General features: G+C 41.5%; 1 pseudogene; it reads left to right on the top strand.

Moving 5' to 3' along the window:
- The first annotated feature begins 8,147 nt into the window (after positions 1–8,147).
- On the top strand, positions 8,148–8,984 carry LOC144542907 (uncharacterized; annotated as a pseudogene).

Genomic DNA, 8,984 nt, shown 5'->3' with positions numbered 1-8,984 from the left:
GATTTGCGGCTTTTCAAACCAACAGGGGTGGGAGCTCGTGTTAAACTGCCCGTCATACGCCAACCGTGATGGTGGTTGGGATGAGATGACCGCAGCTGAGTTTTACAGGTTCATGGGGCTTCTCATTTACATGGGATTCACCCATCTTCCTGACATTAAGCGTTACTGGGGAACAAAGCCGCTTCAGGGTTCCTGGTCGAAGATGTTTATGTCCCGAAATCGTTTCAAATCTCTGCTGGCAGCTTTGCATATTGTAGACCCTTCCTCAGAGGATAACCAGGACCGTCTTGTGAAGCTTCGTTTTCTTTTGGATCACCTCAAACAAAAGAGCACTGAGCTATTTCAGCCAAATCAAAATCTAGCCATAGATGAGCGCATGGTAAAATCAAAGGGCCGTTCAGGGTTCATGGATTATGTGAAAAGCAAGCCAGCTCGTTGGGGTTTTAAATTATGGGTTATTGTAACGTCAGACGCGGGGTATACTCTAGACTTCAACATTGACATGGGAAGTTCTAACGGCCATGTTACTGACTTTGCCTCAAAAGTAGTAGAGACCTTGGTACAGCCATTCAGAGATCAGGGCCACAACGTGTTTTTTGACAGTTTCTATACATCTCCGGCACTCGTGGCTACATTGCGACAACTCGGGCTTAATGCTTGTGGGACATGTAGAACAAACAGAAAGAGTTTCCCTGTAGAATTCAAGGATATTAGAAGTTGGGAGCGCGTGGCTGATTGTGGGGACATGAGGTGGTGTAGGATAGAGCCGGGCAACGTTCTGGCTTTACAGTGGAAGGACACGCGTGCAGTTACTTACCTCTCCAATTACCACAAAGCAAATGACACGACTGAGGTGACACGGTTTGTCAAACGTGATGGTGTCAGGGATAAAACTGTAATCCGCCAACCCAAAGTAATTGGTGATTATCATAAACAAACGAGGGGACTTGATACGTCTGACGATATGATTAAAACTTATGAAGTCCAGCATAAAACTCAGAAGTGGTGGAAAACACTTTTCTACCACTTCATCGATATTGCGGTGGTCAATAGTTTCCTGTTATTTCAGGAGTGGCAACAGTGTCACGCGGCGCCCGGGAAAGAGAATCGTTTTTCGTACTATACTCAGGTAGATTTCAGGGAGAACCTGGCTCGTCAGCTGGGTGGTATTGATGCCAACGCAAGTTTACCATCGCATAGTCTAAAGCCTCTGGCGCCTCCGTCTGAGTCGTTCCATTCAGCTCACGTCCCTCAGCTGCAGGACTTGTCGAGGAACTGCTGGCTTTGCTACAGAAAACTCAAGGTAGAAAATAGGACCAAAGTAGCTTGCTTGGCACCTGGGTGTAACGGTAAAAGGCTTTGCTTCACACGAGACAGGAACTGTTTTAAGTCCTGGCACTCCGCTGAGTGTGACAAAATTCGCAAAGAGCTATAGGTCCTGTTCAAACCCCATCCCATGTCCCATATTCCTCCTCCTCTCCCCCACCCCCCCACAGGTGTACAGTATAAAGTCAGTCATCCCCTTACTCTCAATTTTTTTTTTTAATCTGCTTAGTGTGCTGTATCAAGCCTGCAGATTCACATTTTAGCCTTGGTAAGCAGGTAAATTTCATATCTAAACTGCTGAGATGGCCTTTATGGAGACAGTTAATCTCACGTAGCCGCACCTCAGAGCAGACCAACAGAGCATATAAAAGCAAACATAACCTTTTGCGAGATAAAACGTCTAACGTATGAGCAGACTTCACCAAGAAGTAATGGCAGCGCCCGTCACGTTGGGCGATAGATTTCTAAGAGTGGTGTGTACCAAAGTCACAGTCTCAGACTAAAATATAGCCCAAGTGCGGTTGGAGCCTTTATTCTTGAAAACGTAAATGCGAAGGCGAGGTTTAAACATAGTGCAGCGGCCACAGAGGGGGGGAAGACCGGCAAGAGCCTGTCTCCAGTCCCAGCTGCTGGGTCAGAGGAACAGCTGGCAGAAACAATCCCAATCTCTTGCACCTCTACTTCACCAGTGGATCATCAGAATGACACCCAACACTCAAAAGTAAAGGTAAGTCATCCGGCTATACGTAAGCATAAAGTCAACCGAGACATTTCTGTATGTTGACGAGGCAAATTAACGTTATGTTCATGACCATTTGCTCCCATTTGACTCTAGATTGGTCATTTACTGTAGTGATTGATTCCTATTAACCTATTTTCTTCGTCCTCTCCCCAGACGCAATTATTTTTGAATCCATGCCAACCCTTCTATCGTTACATTTGTAGCATCATTCAGATAAATATTATGCATCCAGTTAAAGTCATCCCCCCTCTCTCCCAACCTTTCTTGTCTCTCTTTGCTAGTGTCTATCTAATGAAAAAAGGAAAAAAGGGCCCAAAAACAATCTACAAAAAAAAACAACACAATGTTTATAAATTCAAATGTGCTCCACACGTTAGACATTTAATGTGAAGCACGTTTAATTCCAAATGCCCAGATCACATACCTAAATCTGTATGTTTGTGTTGTTAAAGGTCACGGCGTTGACATGAAATTGCATCAAACAAGTACTGAAGATAGAATTGAAAAATAATGCGCGGGACTGTCCTGTACAAAAAAATGGACACTGTGTTGCGGCGCAGGAGTTCCTCAGAACATTCTACATTTTTCTTGGGACAAACTACTGGAAGAATGGAGGGATTTGGATGTCTGTTTTGTCAGTTAATTTACACCTAGACAAGAACAACAGTTGTGAAAAACACTCGTCTTGTGAGAAGTCCTACATGCCTCTAATGGCTGGATTACGTATTGCATACATACACAACCAGTCCAAAGTTTGGTTTTTCATTCTCTTAAAGCCGTTTTGATCTAAAGGCTTCTGCTTAAATGCTTGAAATTTGTTCCATAGACAAATATATAAATAGCGAAGTTGACGGCTATGTATGAATTCCTTCTTCCATCAAGGCAAAGGGCGGCTACTTTTAAAGAATCTAAAATATAAGACAGTTTTGATTTGTTTAACACTTTTTTGGTCGCTGCATAATTCCATTTGTGTTATTTCATAGTTTTGAGTCTTTACTGTCATTCTAAAATGTGGAAAATACTAAAAATAAAGAAAAATGTTGCGTGTCCAAACTTTTCACTAGTAGTGTGTATATACAGTATATATATTTTATTTTATTCACAATAGTTAGATTTTGCACTTGCTCTCTCACAGCAATGCCCCATCCACATCCATATGCCCTTCCTCCTTGTGTCACATCAGCCTCTTATTTATTCTCTCTTCCTTTCCTCCGCAGAATGATGACGGTACAAAAGAGAAGACGTGGTGGACGGTGTTTTCATGCACAAGTTTGATGAGGAGTCCTGGACTCTGGAGTCACGGACCATCCGCATATTCGATCAACCACACACACACACACACACACACACACACGCGCGCGCAGTCGGCACAGAGACATGCACAGGTAGATTCTTTTGTATTCGAGTTTCCTACTTAGTTTGTTGTAGACCGCCACAGACAGATTCCTCCAGAGTCATTTAGTATTAGAGGTGTGTTTTTTCCCAGTTGCATGTGCACACTTTCCTCTGTTGAAGCCCTGTCTTGGCCTACAATTACCACAAATCTGACCTAAGTGCCTTTGGGAAGCGTCATTATATTCTGTTTTGCGTTTGTCACCATTTCTAGGCGCATACATGAAACTGAGTCAGGACAGTTGATGAGATTTGTGATTTAAAGCAGTGATTCTCAACCTTTTTCATATCAAGGACCCTTAATTTAGTACCTGTCTCTTGGACCCAAATCTGAGAATATTTTTATTGTCAGATTTGATTTTGTCCAGAACTCCATGACTGTCTGTGTTGCAGGTAGAGAGATAACAGAGAAACCGATCAGAACAGTCTTTTCTTCTACATTCTCTAACTGTTTTAACTTCTTGTAAATGAAATAATGCTGAAGTTTAACACTTCATCAGTTTGCTGGGGACCCCCTGGAACCCCCTCAAGGACCCCTGGTGGTCCCCGGACCCCACGCTGAGAACCACTGATTTAATTAAAATCAATTTCATTTAAAAAAACTTACAGGAATACTAAATTCCAAGAAGCGATGTGTGCCGTCTCTCACTCCGACTCTGTACTGCTCCTCCTCATTCTTGAGTGATCAACCCATAATGCACCACTCCTCCGGCTTCTTTCTTGACCAATCATATGGACTTTGAGAGTATTTTTTCCTCCCATACCCAAACAACACCTCTGCTCAGGCTTGTTGCATAGTACAGGATTTTATGAAGATGTTATGAACCTTTTTAAATCCACGCTATTGCAATTTTTTTATAGATTCGAGTCCGCAAATTCATTGATTTAAAACAAAGGTTCTGCACATTTAAACTTCTGCGCTTTTATTTTGAAGGCTAAATGCTCAAGCCATTTCCGATGCTCGTATGAGAATCCTGTTTGAAACTGTGAGCCAATCAATTTGCCGCCTTTGGCTCAGCGATGTCTCACTGTTTCTCCAGAGTGCTACATGAGATTAGGAGTAGTATTGATTAGACTTTATGTAAATATTGTACATGATAATTGTCTTACTAATGTGAATTTTATTTTCATTGTAACACTTTTGTATTTCCTAATCATTACAGTAATAATGTTTGGAAATATTTGTTTTGTATGAATGTATGGATAAAGTTAACTGATTGTATTGATCACATGCCAATTATCTGCCATACTGTGCGGTAATGTGCATGTGTATTGTAAAGTATTGTTTTTATTTCAAACTGGTTGACATCCCAATTTTTCAATCTAATAATTTTCTAATCAATAAGTCTGTTTTCTGTCATTCTGCTGTATTAAATGTGGTTTTAGCTTTTGTTTTTTATAAATAAAGTGTGTTAAATTGAACACAAAATGTTAATTTCAGTGTATGTGTCTTTTAAATTTAGAATTCTAGCCGCTGATGTCTAGTAGAGATTGTAAAGCAACCTGTCCACCAGGCACAAATGTGTTCGTATCTTTTGAATAGAAAATGGTAAATACATTCTGATTTCGTTCTGTATTAGGCTTAGGGTCGCCATAACATGACACTCCTTGTATGGAACTGGATTTATCAACTTTAGCTTGGTGGACAAGTACTGAAGAAGAATTTATCATCAGAGTGGAAAATCACTGAGAAACTAAGATCAGTATGCACATGAGCTTGTTTTCAACGTTCTTCTATATGGAGGAGAAGGTTTTCATACCCTGCTGAGGCCCTAAGCAGGATCCTGCTGCTGGACAGGAACGTAGAGCAGGTCTTTAACCAGCTGGACTGAACTGTTGGCTTGATCTGTGTTGACGTACCGCTCCCCACTGGTGGAGAACAGAAACTACAGTCTGAGGTTTCTGCTTGTTTATCACAACAAGCTAATGCTGAAACTTCTCTTTCCTCTGGATGCTGGAGCTCAAAAGAGCTTAAAAACGGACAAGCAAGTGAGAATTTACTCTCGCCATTTATTTCTGTTGTGTGACCAGGCACAACATGGACACAGATTTGATAACAATAATTATCAACAGCATCATCATAACCTTTATTTGTACCAAATGTACAATGCACTTTTATTAAAGAAGTTAAATGTGTATGAATTTGAAACAGTAAATAGAAAGTGAACAAACTGACTGGAAATGAGGGTCAGTGAATAAAACAGCAAACAGCAAAAACAAGAGAAACCAGACCAAGTACATTTTCTAAAAGATATGGTTTGTGTTTTTATGCTCAGTGTGCTAGAACAGTTATTCAGCTGTCATGTGACCACTGGCTTAATGTAAAATTATTCAGTGAGTACCAGTCCAATTACAGTATGAATTCACAATGAATATGAGCACAGGAATTCCATATAAAATCAATTCTCCATTACCAATTTAATTAATTGTCAGCTCACCTTTCAGATGCCCCCCCATCAACAGAAACACTTTTATCAGTGAATCTCAAAAATCTTGTTGAATAAAAGTCAGAAGTTCGTCTTATTTGAGTATATATTTATTGAAGGTGATTCTTGCAAGAGGAAGAGATGCACACAGAGGAGGAATCCACTGAACCAAGGGCAGGACGGAATGTGCAGACATCAGGATAAACCCCCAAAGAGAATGTAAGTTACACATATTGTGTCTTAAGAGCCTCCATGGTCACAACGATCCTGACCAGCGGGACCTCTGGCCTAGTGAGTCACAGTGAGGTAACCGTTCATCAAGGATCTGTACATTCCTTCTAGTAAACCCAGTACAGCTGTTAGGCATGTGTTGATTTTCTACCACAGAAACGAAAAACTGGACTCTACTGTAAAGTCTTCTTTAGGGAGAGGAAATACAGAATTCAAAATGCTTCTTGGCAGAGCAGAACACCTGAGCAACATTAGAGAGGGATAGAAAAGACATGTCAGGAGGAGAGGACAAATTCAAACCTGAATGTTCGGGAGCTGGTCTCACTGGATGCATTTAAAGTGTTTCTAAATGACTTGGAAGCAAACACATCTGGTTGTAGATGTTTTGAATGTTGATGAAATATGTTCTTTGTTTTCATTCTAAATTGTTATATGTTTGTTTTATGTCTGCAACCGTGTAACTGTGCTGCTGCCTGTCTTGGCCAGGACACTCTTGAAAAAGAGATTTAATTTAATCTCAATGAGACTCCACTCCTGGTTAAATAAAGGTTAAATAAAAAAATAAATAAAGAAAAATTAAATCCAGTTCAAGAGTCAGTTAAAAAGAGAAACGTCTTCATGTCGGGAGAAAGGAGAGACGGTTAAATGAACAAGACTGAGGCTGAGGAGGACCGAACAAATATGTACAGATTGTAGGAAAACATCCAGATGGATTTGAGGTGACCTACAGAGGGCGGTAATACGCCTTGAAGCGTCTAAACTGCCACAACTCGAAAAGAAGAAGCTTTGTGACGTCGCGCAAAGATGGCGGCGATGTGAACTTTCGTGAGCGGAGGATTATTTTCTAAAGTGTAGTTTCCATGTTTAATGAAGCAGCAGAAGACTGTGTGTGTATGGATAACTCTATCTGAATGGAGCTCGCGCCCTTCGCTCTTCTTTCTTAAGGTTTTACCTCAGACTCTTCTCCCGGTAGCCTACAAAGCTTTTTAAGTTAGCATAGCTAGCTAGCTGCTAACAGACAGACAGGGACGGAGCTTAGCAACACAACGCTAGCTAGCTAAAGAGACCGTTTGATATCGACCAGGTTGTGTTTTGACTCAGTAAGCAGCGTTATTGTATAATGTCTAAAGTCCAGAAGCTGAGAGCGTCGGTGAAGCAGCGACTAACTGCGGCTGTTGAAGAGATATTTGGGCTGTTTGAAAGAACGATAGCAGAGTACGAGGAGGAAGTTTCTCGTTCAAAAGAGCAGAACGACCGACAACGAAAGCTACTGGACGCTGTTTTAAATCCTGAAGTGCGGTTACACAGAGCAGGTTGGTGACATTTAAATGTTATTTTGACATTACTCATACACACTTTATCATATTTCTGTTGTAACTGCAATGCTAGCATCATTGATCTCATTAACATTATGAAGTAATGGTAACAAGCTTAGGTTAACTTACTCACAGTTTTCCTTAATGTGTGTATTTCAGTCTTACCTCCAGACGTCCAGCAGCTGCTGGTCAGTGAAGAAGAGGTTCCCCCTGAGCAGCAGGACTGGAGCCCCAGTCTGGACCAGGAGGACCCAGAGCCCCCACACATTAAAGAGGAACAGGAGGAACTCTGGACCAGTCAGGAAGGAGAGCAGCTTCAAGGGCCGGAGGAGGCCGATATCACCGAGTTCCCGTTCACTCCTGTCCCTGTGAAGAGTGAAGATGATGAAGAGACACCTCAGTCCTCACAGCTTCATCAAAGCCAAACTGAGGAGAACAGAGAGGCAGAGCCTCTAGCCAGCAGCTCAACTGAACAGATGAAAACAGAAGCTGATGGAGAGGACTGTGGAGTATCACAACCAGCCAGGAACTTAGATCCAGCTAGTCATTTACAATCAACTAGTGATGGCAAGACTTCAGACTCCTCTGAACCTCAGACTGATGACAGTGATGATGATTGGAAGGAGACTAGAGAACCTCAGTCAGGTTTAGACTCACCGAAAAACATCAAAGTCCATGTGAGTCATAAAAGATGCTATACTGGGGAGAAACTGTTTAGGTGCTCAGTTTGTGGTAAAAGATTTCTTCAGAGGATTCATTTGCAGAACCACATGACAATCCACACAGGAGAGAAACCATACAGTTGCAGCATTTGTAGTAAAGGTTTTCGTTATAAAGGATACTTGAAGACACATATGAGAATCCACACAGGAGAGAAACCATTTAGTTGCTCAGTCTGTGGTAAAAGTTTTTGTAATCAATCAAATGTGAAGATACACATGAGAATCCACACAGGGGAGAAACCATTTAGTTGTTCAGTTTGTGGTAAACTATTCAGGCAGAATGCAGGACTGAGTTCACACATGAGAATTCATACAGGGGAAAAACCTTTCAGCTGTTCAGTTTGTAAAAAACGTTTTTCCCAGAGATATGTAATGTTTAACCACACAAGAGTCCATACTGGTGAGAAACCCTTTCGTTGCTCAGTCTGTGGGAAACGTTTTAATGCTAAAAGACATTTGAAGATACACATGAGAATCCACACAGGAGAGAAAAAGTTCAGTTGCAGTGTTTGTGGGAGAAGTTTTAGTCAAAAAGGAAACTTGAACAGACACATGACTGTCCATGCAGGAGAAAAAGCATTTAATTGCTCTGTGGGAAAAGTTTTGTTGATAAAGAACGTTTGAAGAGACACATAAGAGTCCACACAGGAGAGAAACCGTTCAGTTGCAGTGTTTGTGGGAGAAGTTTTTGCCAACGTTCACAGGTCAGAAACCATAAGTGTTGTGGTGAGAGCAGCAGCAGGTGAAGCTGCAGAGCTGCTGGTTGAGCTGAACTGTTCAGCAGAAACAGAACAATAAACTAGAGACACATCATGATAGTCCATCATTC

Source organism: Centroberyx gerrardi, chromosome 19 (genome assembly GCF_048128805.1).
Source record: "Centroberyx gerrardi isolate f3 chromosome 19, fCenGer3.hap1.cur.20231027, whole genome shotgun sequence".
NCBI lineage: Eukaryota > Metazoa > Chordata > Actinopteri > Beryciformes > Berycidae > Centroberyx > Centroberyx gerrardi.
Note: the sequence above shows the minus strand (reverse complement) of the source record. Positions and strands in the feature narration are given on the sequence as shown.